General features: G+C 33.0%; 1 long non-coding RNA gene, 1 other non-coding gene and 1 pseudogene across 3 annotated transcripts; all 3 read left to right on the forward strand.

Annotated features, from left to right (window-relative positions):
• The first annotated feature begins 5,914 nt into the window (after window positions 1–5,914).
• On the forward strand, window positions 5,915–14,358 carry LOC106413343 (annotated as a pseudogene).
• Window positions 14,359–15,173: 815 nt separating this feature from the next.
• TRNAV-AAC lies at window positions 15,174–15,247 on the forward strand. The gene has a single exon. It is a non-coding gene; the product is annotated as a tRNA-Val (tRNA).
• A 1,604-nt stretch (window positions 15,248–16,851) lies between these two features.
• Window positions 16,852–18,350, forward strand: LOC125591186. 2 transcript variants are annotated; one of them, XR_007327159.1, is made up of 3 exons: window positions 16,852–17,798; window positions 17,948–18,034; window positions 18,180–18,350. It is a non-coding gene; the product is annotated as an uncharacterized LOC125591186 (long non-coding RNA). The 2 variants fall into 2 exon arrangements; XR_007327158.1 differs by having other exon boundaries at window positions 16,852–17,793.
• Window positions 18,351–20,782: the final 2,432 nt, after the last annotated feature.

Consider the following 20,782-nt stretch of genomic DNA (forward strand, 5'->3'; position numbering starts at 1 on the left):
TTGATTTATTAAATAGACTCTAAATGATAGATTCTCTCTTCTTTTCTTTGGTCGCTGTTAATTTTTCTTTGAAATCTTAGAATCTACTCAATCTAACGTCTTCAAATCATATGAAGACAAAACCGATTTGAAGTTTTCTTCTTTTTTTTTTCAGTATTGGTCAGATTTGAAGCTTAAATGAGGATAATAACTTAAAGTATTTAATTAATATTTTGGTTTATAAGAGATTTGAGATTCAAACCTGATATATGCATTGTTGTATAGTACGTACGGAGTTGATTATAACAATTCAAACATATAAGTTGAACCAAAAAAAAAAATTGAACCGCATTTTTGGTGTGAAACTTTTGTACTTGTTGATTAATAAACGCGTCCCAATCACTGATGGTAAACCTATAACAAAAGTGTATGAGAAATGTTCAATGGATGGTGATGTAATACTAGATGCTAACATGGTTTATTACAATTATCCAAGACCCACAATCATGTGAATTATTAAAGTCTTGTAATCCATATATAATGCGTGTAAGGTCACAAAAATACGGTATATACTTTTATTTAAAACTATATTAAGTATCAACATCAATCGAAAAATGATTTCCCTTTGAAAATACTACAAAATGTTATCAAGTTGATTCCAAATAATGCTATCATTATTCTTCTGTTATTATTATTGTAATATACGAAAACGACTCCTAAGTGGGTTGCTTACGGAAAACACAGACATACGAATGTGACGCAGATGTAACTGCAAATATTTTTTTTTGTATACGATGCCCCCACTCTTTCTTTATTTTTGCTTCTTCACCTTTTTAAAATGAACGCACATAATTTTATTATTACGCTTTTACCAAGTTTTTTGAAGATAGTTGTTAGAAACTAGTATAATATTACTTGACCGTTTTTAATTTCCATTCCATAGTTTTTATTTATGAAAAATCAAGTAAATAGAAAGATGAAAACAACTAACATTCTCTAAAGAACACTTTTGAATTTACTCCAAAGCCCATACTAAACCATGTGATATATATTTTAGATGGATTCAAGTCGATCGAAGCCTTAGTAAAAGATGGCTAGTGAGAAGAAGCTCATGAGATTGTATAAATCTTTTAACAAAACTTGTGTTGCAAAAAGAGAATAGAGAAAGAGGAATTGGTGTATATGATTATATGAGTTGTTTACGTAAGATTACAATAGCTTAGACACAAAGGTTTTAGAGTGGGGAACAAGTATATCTATTACTTTCCATATAGACATCACCACAATATTCATAACACTTTCTTTTGATGTTCATTATCTCTTTTTTATTAAAAAGAGAAACATTCATAGAAATAAACCTTGGCCTCATGTGTTTATTACATGAGTGTCATTTCCTATGTGTCATCACCTCATGCACTCTCACTAACTTTTTAAAAAAACTCTTTGTGAACTAGAATAATTACAACCAAATGTCATTGGTCATATACATTATAATATATGATTACAATTTTCAAAAAACGGGGATTTATGACAGGCAAAATATTAACTCTTTTGTAAAAGGCAACAAAATAAGTTCGACATCTATCAAATCGTTTTATGAGAATTTTTCTTTACGTTAATTATAATGCAACATTTTATGAACATTTTTAAACTAATATCAAATCGTATTATAATGCAACGTTTTATGAACCTTTTTGAAACCGAGTCAACATTTTATAAACATTTTTATGCAACATTTTATGAACATTTTTAAACTAATATCAAATTTCTTTATAATGCAACTAAAGAAACGGGAATAATTTTATGAACAATTTTATGCTTATTTTAGGAACACGTATTATAATCGAACGTTTTATGAACATTTTTGTCAACGTTAATTATAATGCAATATTAACTCTTTTGTAAAAGGCAACATTTTTGTCAACGTTGAAAAAAAAATTATACGTTACGGATATCAAATATATTTTGGTTATTTGGTCAAAATAAAAAGGAAACACAATTGAATTTCAATATACTCGATGCAAACTCGATATTCGAAATTATAACCTACGCTTAATTGGTCAAAATATTAAGGAAACACAATAATATTGTTAACGTATAAAAGGAAACAAAATTCAAAGAATCGAAATACTTACCTTAATCGATAGGGGAATATTTCTGATATATTTTTGGCATGACCATCACAGATCTTATAATACCTATTTCACGAAAACCCATCACGCAATAACAAAATTAGGTAAGTGGTATATACGGTATTAAAGGAGGAGTGACCATCACGTTTGATTTTGGCGTGACCATCACGTTTGATTTTGTGACAGACTAAGTGCAACCGTTTTACATCAGATTCGAAAAAATAATTCTCAAACATGTAATATATTGCTTTAAAAATATTTATAACAAAGCTATGAAGTGAACAATATTAAACTAAGAATTCTTTAAAATCAATTTGTTTTTTTTTTAATATTTTAATACTTCAAAGATCATGATCAAATTATGCATAAATCTATGCAATATTTCGACCAATCATAAAACTATGCAATATTTGAAACTACATATATGTTCAAAATTATAAATCTTAGTTAAAAAACAATTAAAAATCGACAGTAATTTAGGAAAATACATTAAATTTCCGTAAACAATTCATAATATTTGATTATGTCTTTCTTCCGATGATTAATTATCATTTCCGTAAACAATGCATAATTGATACAATCAAATTATTAATTATCAAAATCATCGGAAGAAAATCAATGATTTGGCCAGTTTAGATTTTACAAACGTATCAATCAGATCTTAAATTTTGGAGTCAAGTGTGTAATCAATTCATAATTGATTTTCTTCCGATGATTTTGAAAATCAAGTCAATATTTTTCCCTTGGCCTACAAACAGTTTAATGCTTAGATTGACAAGGTTTACTTCCTCAGATTTCCTTAGTTTATACGTCCCAAATTTAAGCTACTTCTATATGGTTTGAATTAATTCCTTATTTATGGTATAAATATTTATAATTTATAAGCTATAGGGAATGTGAATATTTGGTCATATACTACAAACATATTAATGCCATCGGCTAACTTTATTTCCTCAAATTTCCTTATTTTACAAATTAAATTTATTTGGGATTACCTAAGAATATGGATACTGAATATTCTCTTTCGCCATAATGCAAACATTGTTGTACAATACTATTTATCAAGTTTATAATCAATTCATAATCTTCACTAAATGAATTTTTAAAACCATCAAGTAATTTACCTCAATTATAGTCGTTGAGAAACATGTTTCTATATACGATTCAAGATCCAAATTTTGCATAATTTGAGAGCTGCGTTTTTTAAAACAACATGTGAAAAGACCAGTTTTAAAGTAAATTGTACAGCAAGTATGGAAATATTAATTAGTAAATATTTGCTACTATAATTTTGGCTATTTGTTTTCATCATTAAAACTCTATATAAATACGTAGTGTCTGCAACACAACTCATCGCCACATCATTCTTTCTGAATCATCATTAACAAAACCAGAAGTACACCACTGGCGGACTTTATAGGATTGTAAACGAAGAGTTTTGAAGATACTTTTCACAGCAGTCATAGTTTTCTTAGTTTTTTTATTTATTTTGTTTCCTTATTATATAGGATATGCTTTCACATTTTATTTAATTTTATCACCTATGTTTTGTTTTATCTTATATTCATATTTTATTTTCTGAAAGCAATAATTATATGGCATATATTTCGTTTTATCTTTATTTCATAATTAATTTTATATAAGTTTTTGTTTACTCTTATAGATTCATTTTCACGAACTATACTTCAATCACACAAAACAAATAACACAAGTTTTTAAAAACTTTGAAGCTTACTTTATTTACATATCCACAATTTCGTTGAATCCCTTAGCATAAATAACATGTAATATTTGTGTCTATGACTTTTACATTTCTAATATCTATATATTCAAACTTATAATTTCTTTAAGTTTCCTTACCCCGCGCAGGGCGCGGGTGATCACCTAGTACCAAAGTGTTTTCAAAACGCCATAGATGTTGTCTCGTTAAAAACATTATCAGGAAAACCCAATGGGAAAAACCAAGATTAAAGGAAAAAGAGTGCAGCGCGCAATGACTTCCCCTCATGTTTACATTCGTCGAGATCTTTAAGGCGACATAATCCGATTAGACGAACTAACTTCTTGAAAGTAGCAGTGGTTAGCGCATTGGTGAATAAGTCAGCGGAATGTCACTTGAACGAACTTGCAGGACACGAACATTGCCATTCTTTTGCAGTGCATGAGTCTTGATATGACTTATGTTGATTCTTGCTAGGACTCATGATATCAAAGGATGATGATAGAGTTTCATCTTTGAAATGATAACATTCCCTTTGGTGTCTATCATTTATGTGTTCTTTGTTGCCTCTCTTTCACAAGATTTTGTATCTTTGTCTATTGCTTCTTTGGCCAATCATTTCTTTGTGTACACTTTTTAATAGAATTTCTTTTATGATCCTCTTTCTCATTCATGATATCAACTGCTACTTTGCATGTATAAATATCATCGACGTCGATTTGCTTATTAGTTCCATTTTGTTTCATATATGACATAACATATTGAGATCTCTTCATTGTTTCAGGTACATGAATTTCTTTCAGTCATGTTTAAAGTCTCTTCTGGAGATCATTTAAAACTATATTGCCTCATTTTTACCATTATCAATATATGCTCCTTTTCATTTACGGGGATTTTTATTTTTGGAACCAATATGTTTACCACGCTGTAGACGTGACTAGCAGTTTGATATTGTTCTTGTAGAACATCTATTCTTATTGGAACATTTACAGCTGGTATATGTGACTTGATCACTATATTTATTTGGGGTCAGAAAATATATATCTGGCAACTGCTTTACTAAGCACTATGATTGAATTATCTTTTGGACTTGTATTTGACATGTTCTTTAGTCTTATGATCAATGATAACTCATATCAACTTATTTTCTTTTCCAGCTGTTTATTTTTTTCCTCTTTATGTTGGAAACACTAATTCACTGTTAGCATTTATGTTTGTATCGAGCCTTAGAGATTCATATCCAACATATAATTCCAACCACATTTGAAAACTCATCTTAATTAAAAATCTATGGTGGAGCAATTAGAATGTATATCGCACATCCAACATTCCTTGATGGAAATTGGTTGGTTTCTGATCCAATACCAATGATGGGGAGAATCAGTGATTACTTGTTAGCTTGATGTGAATCAGTGTTACTCAAAATGTTTAACACTTATCCCAATGATTTTTCTATAGTCGTCGAAGACTTAAAGAAATGGATTCACCAATATTATAAAGATGCATAGTGGGTGATCAATCCATTGACATATCTTTTATTCATCCAATTATTTTCTTTGGTTGGTGAAAACCGTATTATCATTTTATCTTGTGAGCAAATAACATATGTGAAATCATTCGCAAGAATCTTCTGGTTCTTCAATGAATATTCACATAAATATTCATGTATCTTTTCACATCATTACTAAACCCAAATAGTCTAACTGGTTCATGTCAAATATTTTGTAAACTTCTGGTTTACTATATATTTATTTTCATTACACTAATTTTTATATAGTACAATATATAAGAAGCTATAGATACTTTTTCTAGAATACTTATATTCCCTGGAGAAATATTTTCTTATTTGAAATGTATATAGCATTTCGTTTGTTTATTGGCTCAACATTAATGTCTCAAAATCCCAGAGATTTATTTTGAGAATGATTCATCAATCTTAGTTTTAGTGCAAACATAATTTTTTTTTATGTTTAACTTATCATAAAATGTGAGATTTTTTAATTTTTATATTACATTTTAGTATGATACTTCGGGACCAAAATATCTCCAAGCTTTTAATAACAACTTGCATGTTTCTTAATAACATTTGTACTTTTGAATGGTTTTGAACGGGCCGATTATATACAATGGCTGAATATCTGACTGAGTCATAAGATTACATGAAAGATTTGGTAATTTTGATTTGGAAAGATATAATAATTTGATATTCTTAGTGATTTAACGTAAAGCATTTACAACAAACACATCTTATTAGAATTTGTGGCTTCTAAAAACCAGTATTGCCATTTGGTAACTTCGAAATTTAATACAATGTATCACTTATTTTCATTGTTCTTTGTATAGATATAATAGAAAGTGCACCCCCGAAAAAGTTTATTATATTTATTTAAGTTTAAAATTAATTGTTTCCTATAGCTTTAAATATACCTCCTCGTCACTCATCTCCCTCGACGATTTACGTGTGTACATCGACCTCTCTCAATCTCTTTTCGCTGCAAGCCTTACGAGATCAAGCATGGATGAAGAATACGAGGTTATTGTTCTTGGAACCGGTCTCAAGGAGTGCATCCTCAGCGGTCTCCTTTCTGTCGATGGTGTCAAGGTCCTCATCCTCTTCCTTCGATTCACATTTAGATTTATTTTTTCCTTCTCTTACTGCCTTAATCCGGATGAACGGATCAGATTAAATCTCCGATTGTATGATTAATGTGGATGAGACGTTATGTTGTTATTCGAATGCTTTCATTTGATTTTACCACGATCTGATCATTTTAAGCATTGGTTATTTTGATTAATTTGTCGGTGTGGATATCATGAGTAGGTGCTTCACATGGACAGGAGTGATTACTATGGTGGAGAATCAACATCTCTTAACCTCAATCAGGTTCTTCTTTTTAAGTCTTTATTAATGGTTTTGTGGTAGTTTACTTTTATTCATCGTTTTTATTTTTGTGTGCAGCTTTGGAAGAAGTTCAGAGGAGAAGAGAAGGCCCCTGAGCATTTAGGTGCAAGCAGGGACTACAACGTTGACATGATGCCTAAGGTATTGTTGTTGGTGGCTTTCATTATATTGTATGCATTAAAAATGAAGCACTAAGAAACAAGATGGTGGGTTAAGGTCTCAAGACAATGGAGATACCACTACAAGGGACAAACATGCATGGTTGGTTAAGGTCTCAAGACAATGGAGATGCCACTACAAGGGACAAGCATGCATGGTGGGTTAAGGTCTCAAAACAATGGATTATTAGTTTATCATATCTCATCTACCATTTACCATACTTGTAACCACTATATATATGAGATGTTCTCATAATCAAATAAATCAAGTGAATAAGATTATTCTTCTTTACTCTCTCTCTCTCTCTTTCTCTCTCTTGTTCTTCACTATGTTCTTTAATTTCTAACATGGTATCAGAGCGTCAAAGCTCTTGAACACCAAACTGCTTCCGCAAATCTATTCTATTCACCTTACTCTTTCACTTGTTTGGTTTACTTTCTTCAGAATCTCTTTCATTTTCTTTTACCCAGTAGCAAGCAAAGATGGAGCAACACGAGCTAGTGAGGATTCCAGTCACCCTGAAGGGTCCTAACTACATTACTTGGTCGAGATTGACCAGGACAGCTCTTGGAGGAAGAGGTCTATGGGAGCACATCACCACAAGTGAGGCCCCAAGACAAATCACCCAAGGAGAAGATGGCAAGGAGGTTGTATTGGTAGATGAAGGCAAATGGGGTCAGGAGGATCTCATGGTGCTGTCTATCTTGCAAGGCTCACTTGATACTCCTATCATGGAGTCTTACTCACACTGTGAGACTGCAAAGAAGCTATGGGATACCTTATACAAGGTATATAGCAACACTTCAAACCTCACCAGAATATTTGAGGTTAAGAGGGCAATCAACAACTTGCACCAAGAGGAGATGGACTTCACCAAACACCTTGGAAAGTACAGCCAGTTGTGGTCTGAACTTGAGATGTTGAGACCAAGTACCACTGATCCTAGTATACTAGAAGAGAGGCGTGAGCAAGACAAGGTCTTTGGATTGCTTCTCACACTCAACCCAAGCTTCAATGATGTACTTAAACACATATTGAGAGCTAAAGAGCTTCCAAGCTATGATGATGTGTGTGCTCAACTCTGGAAGGAGCTAGGCTCAGATGGTCTCTTTGGTGGAAAAGAGGAGCTGTCTATGGCAAACAAAGCTGAGAAGATGGAGAGTGCTTCAGGCAACAAAGCACACTTCAAATCAAGAAGAGGAGGAGACAAGTCTGTGACTTGTGAGCACTGCAAGAATCTAGGCCACTCCAAAACCAATTGTTGGATCCTCCATCCTCACCTCAGACCTGCTTCAACCAACATATACAACCAGGCCAAAGCACATGAAGCAAGAGCTCATGAAACCACAATATCAGGCTCCATGCACATAGGAGAAGATGGAAGAGCTATGATCTCAACCACCCACACTGGTGGATCCACATCCCATGCCATGTCTCAGCCATCCCCTGATGATGCCTTCATCCGCAAGTCAGACATTGAAGCGCTTATCAAGGCTATCAATGCAAACTCTGGTAACATCAGTGTCAATGCTTTAAATTCTATTCACAGTGCTTCACATACTACTAGACCTTTGATCATTGATTCTGGAGCTTCTCATCATATGATTAGGGATGCTAGACTGATTAGTGATGTTAAACCTGCTCTAGGGAGTGTAGTGATTGCTAATGGTGATAGAATTCCAATTGAAGGAGTAGGAAACTTGAAACTGTTTGATAAGGAGTCTCAAGCTTTTTATATGCCTACTTTCACATCCAACTTATTATCTGTCAAGAGAGCAACCAATGATTTAAATTGTAATGTTATTTTCAGTCCTAATGATGTGTGCTTTCAGGATATTAAGACCAGGAAGATGCTGGGAAAGGGTGTGAGCAAGGGAGAGCTTTACTTGCTTGAAAACACCAAGCTTTCAGATTTATCTTGTGCTTTCAATTCTGCTTCTGTGTTAGCTAGTGATGTTTTATGGCATGCTAGATTAGGTCATCCTCATTCTCGTGCATTAGGATTGATGTTACCTAATCTATCTTTAAAGAATGGAAGTTGTGAGGCTTGTATTCTTGGTAAACATCAGAGATCTGTTTTCCTTAATTCTAAGACTATTTATGAAAATTGCTTTGATCTTGTGCACTCTGATGTTTGGACAGCACCTTGTGTGTCTAGGGAGAACCATAAATATTTTGTTACATTCATAGATGAAAAATCAAAATATACATGGATCACCTTGATTCAAACTAAAGATAGAGTTTTAGAAGCTTTTATTAACTTCCAAAACTATGTATCTAACCATTTCAATTCCAAGATCAAAATTTTTAGGTCTGATAATGGCGGGGAATACACAAGCACTGCTTTCAAACATCACTTAGCAAAACATGGCATAATCCATCAAACAAGTTGCCCATACACACCACAACAGAATGGAGTTGCTGAAAGGAAGAATCGCCACCTTATGGAGGTTGCAAGGAGCATGATGTTCCATACCAATGTTCCAAAGAGGTTCTGGGGAGATGCTGTGGTCTCAGCATGTTATTTGATCAACAGGATCCCCACCAAAGTCCTCCAAGATATCTCTCCTTTTCAGGTATTAAACAAAATAAAACCTCAAATTGATCACTTGCGTGTTTTTGGGTGTGTGTGCTATGTCTTGATACCAGGGGAACAGAGAAACAAGCTTGAAGCCAAGAGTGCCAAATGCATGTTCATAGGATATACTCATGCGCAGAAGGGGTACAAGTGCTACATACCTGAATCAAGAAGAGTTATGGTCTCAATGGATGTTAAGTTTGTGGAATCAAAGGGATACTATGATGAGAAGAATTGGGACAGTCTTCAGGATCTCCCACAAGGATCTTCAGATAGGGCAAACAACTTGAGAATCATTCTGGAAAACCTAGGCATCAGCCAGCCTCAAACAAGTGGCATACCGAGCACTTCACCTATACCTCCAGTTGTGGATGAAGCTGCATCAGTTGAAGAAGCAGTCCATCCTGATCATGAGGGGGGGAAATCAACCTAATTTGCAAATCCATGAAGAAGCTATCATCCATCAGGAAGCTATCCATGAAGAAGCTATCCATGACAAAGCCATCCACGAGAAAGCTATCCAAGAAGAAGTTGTTAATGATCAAGATGGAATGCAACAAGAAGTTCAACCATTAAGGAGGAGTACAAGGGTGAAGAAACCATCTCAGTGGATGGACACCAAAGTATACTTCAACAACAATGCAGTAGCTCATCCTATCCAAGCAACATGTTCTTTTGCGAGACTATCTGAAGAGCATGTAGTCTTCATCAGCAACCTGGATCAAGAGTATGTACCAAAGACTTATGAAGAAGCCATGGAGCATGAAGAATGGAGAGATTCAGTTGGGGATGAAGTTGGTGCCATGATCAAGAATGATACTTGGTATGAAACTGAGCTCCCCAAAGGAAAGAAAGCTGTTACAAGCCGTCTACTCTTCACCATCAAGTACCTTGCCAATGGGAAACCAGAAAGAAAGAAAACAAGGCTAGTTGCAAGAGGATACACCCAAGTCTATGGAGAAGACTATCTCGATACATTTGCACCAGTAGCTAAACTCCACACCATAAGGATTCTACTCTCATTGGCAGTGAACTTGGAATGGGATTTATGGCAGATGGATGTCAAGAATGCTTTTCTTCAAGGAGAGCTGGAGGATGAGGTTTACATGAGGCCACCTCCGGGTATGGAAGACATGGTCAAGCCAGGGAATGTCCTAAGGTTGAAGAAAGCAATCTATGGATTAAAACAGTCACCAAGGGCTTGGTACCACAAACTGAGTACAACTCTCAATGGAAGAGGGTTTGTAAAATCAGAAGCTGATCATACACTCTTCACACTCACAAGCAAGCAAGGAATTGTGGTGATTCTTATTTATGTAGATGATATTATCATCACAGGAAGTGACAAGGAAGGTATTATCTCAACCAAAGTATTTCTTAAGTCTACTTTTGATATTAAAGATTTGGGTGAGCTAAAGTACTTTCTAGGGATAGAAATATGCCGCTCTAAAGAGGGGCTTTTCTTATCTCAAAGGAAGTACACACTTGATCTTTTGAATGAGGCAGGAAAGCTTGGAGCGAGAGTAGCCAAGACTCCACTAGAAGATGGGTATAAGGTGTTGCGTGAGGGGGAGATTGAAGATAAGCCTTATGCTGACGTTAAACACTATAGAAGAATGGTAGGAAAGCTGATATACCTCACCATCACCAGGCCTGATGTATGCTTTGCAGTTAACCAAGTAAGCCAGAATATGCAAGCTCCCAAGATACACCATTGGAACATGGTTGAAAGGATCCTAAGATACCTAAGAGAGGCGCCAGGGCAAGGAGTGTGGATGGGATGCAACAAAAATACAGAGATAGTTGGGTATTGTGATGCTGATTGGGCAGGAGACAGAGTGGATAGGAGATCCACTACCGGTTATTGTACATTCATTGGAGGCAATCTTGTCACTTGGAAGAGCAAGAAACAGAAGATAGTGTCATGCTCAAGTGCTGAAGCTGAATATAGGGCAATGAGGAAGCTCACTAGTGAGTTGATTTGGATCAGAAACCTACTTCAAGACTTTGGTATAAGACATCAACTCCAATCACCATGCATTGTGATAATCAAGCGGCAATACACATAGCCTCCAACAATGTGTTCCATGAGAGGACTAAACACATTGAGGTGGATTGTCATAAAGTTAGGCAAGCAGTGGAACAAAGGATCATCTTACCCTGCTATACAAGAAGTGAGGATCAACTAGCTGATATCTTCACCAAGGCTGCAAGCACCAAGGTTTGCGAGTTCATACATTCCAAGTTAGGACTCGTAGATTTTTCATCACACTGATCCTCTTAGTCATGAAGTGTTCTACTCTTTTTCCTTGGCTTGGTTTTTATCCCATGAGGTTTTTCCAAGCTAAAGGTTTTAATGATGGAATGCTTCATGGTTTCCAAGCTTGACCAGTTCCTATGGTCAAGCTTGAGGGGGAGTGTAAAAATGAAGCAATAAGAAACAAGATGGTGGGTTAAGGTCTCAAGACAATGGAGATACCACTACAAGGGACAAACATGCATGGTTGGTTAAGGTCTCAAGACAATGGAGATGCCACTACAAGGGACAAGCATGCATGGTGGGTTAAGGTCTCAAAACAATGGATTATTAGTTTATCATATCTCATCTACCATTTACCATACTTGTAACCACTATATATATGAGATGTTCTCATAATCAAATAAATCAAGTGAATAAGATTATCCTTCTTTACTCTCTCTCTCTTTCTCTCTCTTGTTCTTCACTATGTTCTTTAATTTCTAACATGCATGCTAACTAATGAGTCAACCTAACGTTTGTCTTTCAATGTGATGGACCAGTTTATGATGGGAAATGGCAAGCTTGTTCGTACCCTTATTCACACAGACGTTACAAAGTATTTGTCGTTTAAAGCCGTTGATGGAAGCTATGTTTTCGTTAAAGGGAAAGTAAAAGCTTCTCATTCATGTATAGGTTTTGCATATATTTACAAAATATAATTTTGCTGATAACTCTTTTAACTGTTGATGAATATATTTGGCTACAGGTTCAAAAGGTGCCTGTGACTCCTATGGAAGCCATGAAATCTAATCTCATGGGTATATTTGAGAAACGTCGAGCTGGCAAGTTTTTCGGTTATGTTGAGGATTACGACGAGAAGGAACCCAAAACACACAACGGAATGGATTTGACCAAACTTAATTACAACTAAGGAACTGATTGCGTAAGCTCTATCTAATAATACCCTTTAGCTAGCTTTACGTGTGGCTAACCACTTAGATGGCTGGAAATTTGGTCTTGATGACAACACTATTGAATTCATTGGTCACGCGATTGCACTTCACACCAATGACCAACATCTCCATCAACCTGCCTTGGATACTGTTATGAGAATGAAGGTGAACTTTTTTTGTCAGATTTGTTTTAACATCTCTGAAGCTGACATTTTTGCTTTAATTGGTTTGGCTAGCTCTATGCGGAATCTCTTGCACGTTTCCAAGGAAGCTCTCCATATATTTATCCTCTCTATGGGTTGGGAGAACTGCCTCAGGTTTTTCTATCACTCTAATCTTTGCCTTGGTTGCCTTAATCTCCTTCAGTTTTAGATGATTATTTCTTGCTTCTTCTCTGACTTTTCTATATATCTTCTCCTTGTTCAGGCATTTGCACGGCTTAGTGCTGTCTATGGTGGCACATATATGTTGAACAAACCTGATTGCACGGTAATTTTCTCTTCCTCATTGTTATACAACTCATTGGTTTTTCTTTCTTGTGGCGCAAGTATCAATGTAGGGATGTTGTACTCATATATATATATATATATCAATATTAATTCTTATGATAGGTAGAGTTTGACGAGGAAGGTAAGGTTACTGGTGTAACATCTGAGGGAGAGACCGCCAAATGCAAAAAGGTTGTGTGTGACCCTTCTTACCTGCCGAACAAGGTAATTATATTGCAGTTCTTATCATGTTTAAACCATCTTTTTAAACTTGTCCTTCTTTTCCTTAGTTATTTATATTATGATTGTGGAATGTATCATAATATGAAGAGTAATGACATTCAAACAGGTTAACAAGATTGGCAGAGTTGCTAGGGCCATCGCAATTATGAGCCACCCTATTCCAAACACCAATGACTCTCACTCAGTACAGGTCATCATACCCCAGAAGCAGTTGGCCCGCAAGTCAGACATGTGAGTTCCCTTCTTTTTTAATGTTCTTACAATGATTTGTGGTAAGCTCCATCTCAGTATCAAATTGACATATGTCTCTACATGCTGACAGGTATGTCTTCTGTTGTTCCTACTCCCACAACGTGGCTCCCAAGGGAAAGTTCATCGCATTTGTGTCGACAGATGCAGAGACTGATAACCCTCAAACCGAACTAAAGGCTGGAATTGATCTTTTGGGTCCTGTTGATGAGATATTCTTCGACATGTATGATAGATACGAGCCTGTCAACGAGCCCGCTTCGGACAACTGCTTTATATCAACGGTGAGCCATCTTTAGTTTACACCTTAGCCTATTTTTAGAATGGGTGGATTCTAAGTAACTAACCTTTTCCTTGTTGGTCATTAACAGAGCTATGATGCTACAACACACTTCGAGACAACTGTTGCTGATGTGTTGAACATGTATACCTTAATCACCGGAAAGGTAAATGTCTGACATTCGCTACGGATATATGTTAGATGAGATGGAGACAAAAGTCTTGAGTTTTCTTGACATCTTTTAATATCAATTTTGTGTTTTTTTTTCTTCTTCTTATGTTGCAGCAACTAGACCTAAGCGTTGATCTGAGTGCAGCGAGTGCTGCAGAGGAATGAGGAACCTGTGATCACTCTCTCTAGTTGTTGTTTCCTTCTTTTTCATTTCTTTTCGTTGGTTTCAATACATAATCAGATCGATGCTCATTTTTTATTATGTTGAATGTTTGGTTAAAATCTCTTTAAAACCTTAACTTTTTTCAGCTGTTGGTGTCCTCTTTTATTTATGGAGGATATAGAACGAAGCTAAATATGTTTTACCTATGATTTATGGGTAAATCTCCAAAATAGCACATTTCTAAGTTTATATCACAAAAATAGCACTCAAAAACTAAAATGACCAAAATAGCATCTTTCTAAGTTTATTCTTTGAAAATTTTAATGTTTTTATTTTTCAAAATTTGAAATCTTATTCCCAAAACTTCATTTCTAAACTCTAAACCCTAAACCCTAAACTCTAAACCCTAAACCCTAAACCCTAAACCCTAAACCCTAAAATCTAAACCCTAAACCCTAAACTCTAAACCTTAAACCCTAAATTCTAAACCCTAAACCCTAAACTCTAAACCCTAAACCCTAAACCCTAAATCGTAAACCCCACCCTTTAACTCTAAATCCTAAGTTTGTGACTTTTGATAAAACATTAAGTGCTATTTTTGTGACTTTTGACCTTGAATGCTAATTTGGGAACAAAAACTTGATTTAATGCTATTTTTGTCTTTTTCTCATCATTTATCGTCTAACCCCTTGTCTTTTAGTCGTTTATGAGGTTAAAATTGTTCTGAGATTTTGTAAATTAAAGAAAACAATAATTTGTAACTTTTTTTGACAATAATTTGTAACTTTTTTTTGAACACCAATAATTTGTAACTTTAATTCGATATAATTCACCCTAAAAACAACTACTACCTTGAGACGCAAATCATACCTAAAAGTATATTAACTATATTTACTACTTACATATCAAAACAACAAGGTTTCGTGGTGTAGTTGGTTATCACGTCAGTCTAACACACTGAAGGTCTCCGGTTCGAACCCGGGCGAAGCCATTTCTTATTTTTGTATGCGTAGAAATTAGAAAATTATAAAAAAACTCTAAAAGGACGCCGTTGCCGGATCGAACCCGGGTCACCCGGGTGACAGGCGGGAATACTTACCACTATACTACAACGACTTTGTTGTTTCTTCAGTTACTTAGATTGTTTTAGTTTATTGTTTCTTCAGTTACTTAGATTATTTTAGTTTATTAGACCAAACGAAGTGGAAGATAACTAGACAATTAATCCAATCTCCAAATTTGTAACTCTAAATGGCTAAAATTATAATAGTCTTTCGAGAATTCAGGTTAAGGATTGTAGTCACACTAATCCAAATACACTGAAACCTCTATAAATTAATAATGTTGGGATTTTACCAAAACTATATTTTTTTATTAATTTATAAAGATATTAATTTATATACTAATTGAACCAAAAACTCGATTTAGGACTATAAAATTATATTATTTATATAGCTTTTTAGTGTATATTAATTTATAAAATATTAATTTAAAGAGGTTATACGGTATATTTCTTCTTTCTTATAGAAGTAGGAAACCTGTTGCTTCAGTATTATATTCAGCCGAGATGAATACATATAAAAGATAATTATTTACATCCGAAATTCTTAAGTGTGGCGAGCGTGTTTGTAAAATATATTATCATCTTTGTTTGATGTTGGAGCACACTATTTTAGTGGCTTTGGGAAAAAAGTTGAGCTAGATAATAAGTCAGGAAGATAATTAAAGGATAATCAGACATGTGGATGTAGAAATGATATTATTGTTATGCAGATAAATCTGGGAAAAAAACTTTCAGAATGAAACAAACAATAACTTCTAAAACATCTAATATAAATGAACAAATAAGTAACTGTTTATTATTGAGTTGATTATGTTTCAATAAATAAACAAGTCTATTTGCCAACGTTTTATATCCTCTTTTCTCATCCATATAATCGCGTTCTTTGTCTTTGGTAGAAACTAGAAAGGCTCTTTTTATTTGTCTGCAACTCCAGACAAGTTGATCATTGATGGTAGTGCTGGGCATTCGGGTTTTCGGTTCGGGTCGGTTCGGTTTATTCGGGTTGGGATGTTTAGGAACCGTTTAGGAACCGAACATTTTTCGGATCAGTTTGGTTCGGATAATGTCGGGTTCGGGTCGGTTTTTTATTTTTTTATAAAACCCAAAATGGAACCGTATTACAAATAATTCGGGGTTGGTTCGGGTTAAAGCCCAAAAACCCGAGCTAGACCCGGAAAAAATCGAAATTTTTAGATATTTTTTATTTATAAATTATATTTTATATATATTAAAATTAAAAATAATAAAAAAATCAATATATTCAAAATATTCGGGTATCAGTTCGGTTCCCGGTTCGGTTTCGGTTTTTCGGATTTAGAAATATAGGAACCGTTCGGGTTTTTGTAATTTTCGGTCCGGTTTCGGTCCCGGTTTTTTGGTTACAGTTCGGTTTTCGGGTTTCGGATAATATGCCCAGGACTTATTGATGGTTAAAGATTATTTCCCTTTTCAACATTTTTTAAAGTTATAGGCTATATTTGGAAATACTTTAAAAGACAATTGCATGGTGACTCAGTGAGTAATACGGAATTTATTCTATTATGCCCTACAAACTCTATGGTTTATTCTAATATATCCCACTCTTACTAAATAATTTCTTTTCATTTATTTTAAAATCGAAAACATGGCTAAGTACAGAAAAGCCCTTAATGAATTTACTTATCTACAGATCCAACCTAAACTAACCCACCCGATCCATGCCCAATCGGATCAAACCCGGATTTTCCTTAACCCTAGCACGTGTTTCTCTTCCCCATTCTCAATCTCTCAAAAAAAAAAAAAAAAAATCTACCGGGATTCTCTGTAAGTAGCATATTCACTCTGTTTCTCCTCACCTTTCCGTTGTTCCCTTCTCAGTCTCCAGAGTTCGCCGGTGACAGAGTGCTCACCAAGTTCTGGGAACTGACTCACTTCTCTTTCGTCGGTACCGCTGCAGCTTATGGTTTGTTTAGCCGTAGGAGTGTTGAATCATCAGTTAATTCAAGGATGAGCTGTGTAGATGAGTCTTCATTGTCTTATGTATGTAGCTCTGTTTTTGACGAGGATTCTTGTAATTTTAGGAGTGATGAGAGTCATTTGATTCAGGTGAATGCCCGAGCTTCCGTGTATCTCTAGTGAATGAGAGAAAATCTGTCGCTGAATCAAGTGCAAGCTTGGAACTCATTTTCAAGGGAGATCTAAGGTGCGGTTGCTCGACCAGCTTATGGTATTGATGGCCATGTCGTGCACCAACCATTACGCTTTTCCGGTTAGGAGTTTAAGGTCCGGTTTGTGAGATAAGATAGCTCTTGTGATGAAGCTGTAAATGAGAAACCTGGAGAATCTTCATCCCTCATCTTGTCGCTTTTATGATTTGCACTTTCATCCCAATAGTTGCAAATCTACAGAAATTTTGATTTGATGCTTGTGTTTTTCTCTTTTGGAGCAAGTTGAGTAGACTTACATCATGGTGAAACCAGACGGCATACAACGAGGTCTTGTAAGCTGTTTTGTTTTCTTTTGTTTCCCGCTTTTGATTTTTTGATCTAAAGTCCAAACCTTTGAATTTTACAGAGCTTTTAATGTGATTGCATTAGCTATCTTTCTTTGGTTAAACTATTTATTGTTTCCTTTGGTGTAATCCTATAGGTTGGAGAAATCATCTCTCGTTTTAAGAAGAAGAGCTTTAAACTTATTGGACTTGAGATGTTTCAGTGTCTAAAAGAATTGGCTGAGGTAATCATTCATAACATCACTAGTTTGACTATATTAACATGTTCCTCGGCTTCTTTCTTTTGTTGTTATGATCAGTTTTGTCTAGGTTCTTTACAAGCTTAATAATAAGTTCTTCATAACCAATGGCTTCTCTTCTTATACACAGGAATTTTTGCTTGCTTGATGGGTATATGAACATTACTTACGCAGACAGAGCAGTATGTGAACGGACAACTTAAAATTAATATTGATGTTATATCAATTAGATACAGTATGATGTTTTGTATAAAATTATGTTCTTGAGAAAATTTATGAATGATTTTATTTTGTTGTGATGTTTGGATGGTTTGATGTTTTAAGACAATAATTAAAATTATTAAAATAATAAAACTAACAAATTAACATATTTGATATGTATACTAGGTCTTGCCTTGTTTCTTTTGTTTGTTTTTAAGTAGATAAAATTTGGATGCTGACCTAAAAAAAGAATAAATTTTGGAATACTAGATCTGTTAAGCAACTAAGACACAAAACAATTCTTAAAAACATGTGAAACATATTTAACATATATTTAAAGCGTGTGAAATATAGTTAACACATGTTTGAAAAAGTTGGTGCTTGGATATTTTTGAAATGCATATTTTATTAAATTTTTATTAAATGTCTTAACAGAAAATACATGGCTTACACATGTTTAAAAATTTCGAACTACTAAGCTTATTAGGTATTACTAAGACAAATAAAACATCTAAAACGTGTAAAACATATTTAACACATATCTAACACATGCCTGAAAGGGATAAACAATATTAGTTTAAGAAAAATAACTTATATAAATAATTTATTTAAATTTATTTTAAAAATTAATTGATAATTAAATATTATTTAAATAAATAATCCTTAAACATATTTTCATATTTCTTATAGCAATATACCTAAAATTTTCATTTTCAGCAATTTAAGTCTTTTTATAATGAAAAAAACTTGTCTAAAACATTTTGAAAAAAAAAAAAAACATGTCTAAAACTTGACAAAAAATATCAAATGGAAAAAATATGTTTAAAACGTGACAAATTAACCATATTTTATGTCTAACACATGTTTGGATATTTACACTTAGTAGTTCTCAAGGTTGTAGCAATATTTCCTTCTTCATAGTAATACTTTTGCAAAATTCAACATTTATTAGTAATACCACATCAAAAATTCAAATTTATAAGTAATACCAATGTATTTAGACATTTTTAGGTTGTGTATAACACAATGACAGAAACAAATTTCAGAAAAAATATATTTTGTGTTATTCACCTCATTATGGCCTTACCATCAAGACATTAGTCATAGAAGTATAATGAGGTTTTCTATGAAAATGAGAAGTTCTCAATCAACTTAACAAATCAAACATATTTTATGTCTAGTTTGCTAATTAAACACATATATGTACATATAAATACAAAATATATGAGATACATCTGCTAACAATAAATAATAAGACGAAAATTAAATTTCTTAAAAACATGCATAACATATCGTAGTTTAAGGTAGTTTAAGGTAGTTCAAAGTAGATCTACGTCAGTAAGAAGAGTATCTCGAGCTTCTCCTTTCTCTTTGTCGTATATTGATTTACTCTCTTATATCAGAGCTTCACTTGATAATCTTAACTGATTTTTACTGCTGACTATGTCCTCTCGTTTTGAAACATCTTTGTTATTAACAAGTGTTCTAACAATTTATAAAATATTAAAGATTTCATGACTAATTTGATATCTAAACACATATATAGAAATATAATTTCAAATATATAAATTATATCTGCTAGAAATATATAATAAACCAAAAATATAAAGTTCTGACAAATATGCATATTACATAGTAATTCAAGGTAGTCTAAAGTAGTTCAAAGTAGTTCTAGTAGTCTAGTAGTCCACAATACAATATTAAATCTTTAAATCTATATGCAAAACTATATGAAATATACTATTAAATCTTCAAATTTATATAAAATATTACATATCCTTCATTTCATGAAGAGTATAATTTTGATATTTTTTACAAAGATTAAATTATTTTTATATAAGCAACATTTTAATAAATATTGAAATATTTTATATAACCAAAATTTTAAAATATTTTATAAAAATATTTTCTTAAATATTTTATAAAATTAGTTTTTATATAAACAATTTTTTTATTGGATATTATTTGATAAATAGTTTATTAAATTATTTGATAAATATATTATAAAATTATTTGATATTATTTGATAAATATTTATAAAATTATTTTAATAAATGTTTTATAAAATCATTTGATATTTTTTACAAATATTGAAATTTTTAATATAACCAAAATTTTAATAAATTGTGTACTAAATTATTATTATTTTTTAAAAAAATTAATTTTTGATTAAAATATTATTGAAATACATATTTTATTAAATTTGTTTTCAAATGTTTTTAAAATAATTTATATAAATATTTTTCAAATTAATTGTTGATTAAAATAAAAAATATCTTATTTTAAATTTGATCAGTTTTATATAAAAAGAGATAAATTTTAGGTTAGAAAATTTAGTTTATGTATGTATTTTATTAAATTTATTTTCGAAATTAATTGTTTATTAAAATAATTTGGAGATAATTTATTTTGTTATTTTACTCTTGTAAAAATATTATGTTAAGATAAACATAAATTGTTTTTGTTTCTTTAGTTTTTATTTATATTAATCATTAATAATTAAAACACAAATTTGAAAGAAAAAAAAATCTG

Source organism: Brassica napus, chromosome C8 (assembly GCF_020379485.1).
Source record: "Brassica napus cultivar Da-Ae chromosome C8, Da-Ae, whole genome shotgun sequence".
Lineage (NCBI taxonomy): Eukaryota > Viridiplantae > Streptophyta > Magnoliopsida > Brassicales > Brassicaceae > Brassica > Brassica napus.